We start from the raw sequence: 978 nt of genomic DNA, 5'->3' as shown, positions 1-978 counted from the left end.
CAGAAATAATTTGTTGCCAAGTGTAGATGGGAGAGCGCTGGTTGGCGGTTTATCTCTGAGGAAAGGGTTTTTTTTGCTGAGAAATGTGAGTATGTACAGCAGATAAGGAAACGTGATTTTTTATGAGGACATATGTGTGGGTGATTTTAAATTGGCCGCAAGGGCGAAAATTGACCAAGGCATCGCAGTAGAAAGATCCAATAACTACCCCAGCCCACCTGGAGTCCCAGGGCTCACTGATGGCAAGTTGGAGCATGTCCTGTGTGCCACGCTGAAGTATCTGGCCCCCTGCATTTATAGGTTGGTCATGAATTTTGCATGACCAGTACGGGCATCCCCCATAAGTTTCTGGCCACCAGCGGCAAGAAGGTTGAGTCTGGTCAAAGATAAAACATATATATAGGCGGGAGGATTGAGAGGTTAGTTTACTCCCTGTAAGGGGGATGGTAATGGCCCTTTGGCATCCAGCTACAAAACAGTCCGCCGTGGAAGGGAGTAGTTTGGTGGTCTTACCTTGTCCTCCTGTATAAGTTTCTTGTACCGTGAACCGCCAAACGTACGAGGATTTAGAGGCACCTAATAGGTACAGTAAAAGAAACAGGATAACGTTAACGGGAGTGGTCATTGTTCCTGTAATGGAGGGAGACTTGGGAGTCGGGATAAACGGAGTTTGAGGAGGTTAGAGGGATGAGGAGTGCAGGCAAACGTTTTAGTTTTGAAAGGGTGTGTCCTGAACTCGCAGGTCACCGCATAGGTTCTGTGGGAACTGTTGGTGAGGTCGGGAAATAGGGTTTTAACCTAGAGATATGGATCCATGGAATTACTTGGCTGTTTGGTAGGGAAAGCTTGGCAGCTGTGGGAGTGTAAAGAATGACTGGGTAAGGGCCTTTCCACTTAGGAGTTAAAGGACCTTGTGGCTCTGGGGAGGTGTAGAATACTAAATCCCCAGGGTGTACTGTGGAGGTGTTTTGGGAGGAG

The sequence above is a fragment of the Galeopterus variegatus genome, unplaced genomic scaffold (assembly GCF_000696425.1).
Source record: "Galeopterus variegatus unplaced genomic scaffold, G_variegatus-3.0.2 Scaffold4196, whole genome shotgun sequence".
Taxonomy (NCBI): Eukaryota; Metazoa; Chordata; class Mammalia; order Dermoptera; family Cynocephalidae; genus Galeopterus; species Galeopterus variegatus.
This window is presented reverse-complemented; position numbering follows the sequence as displayed.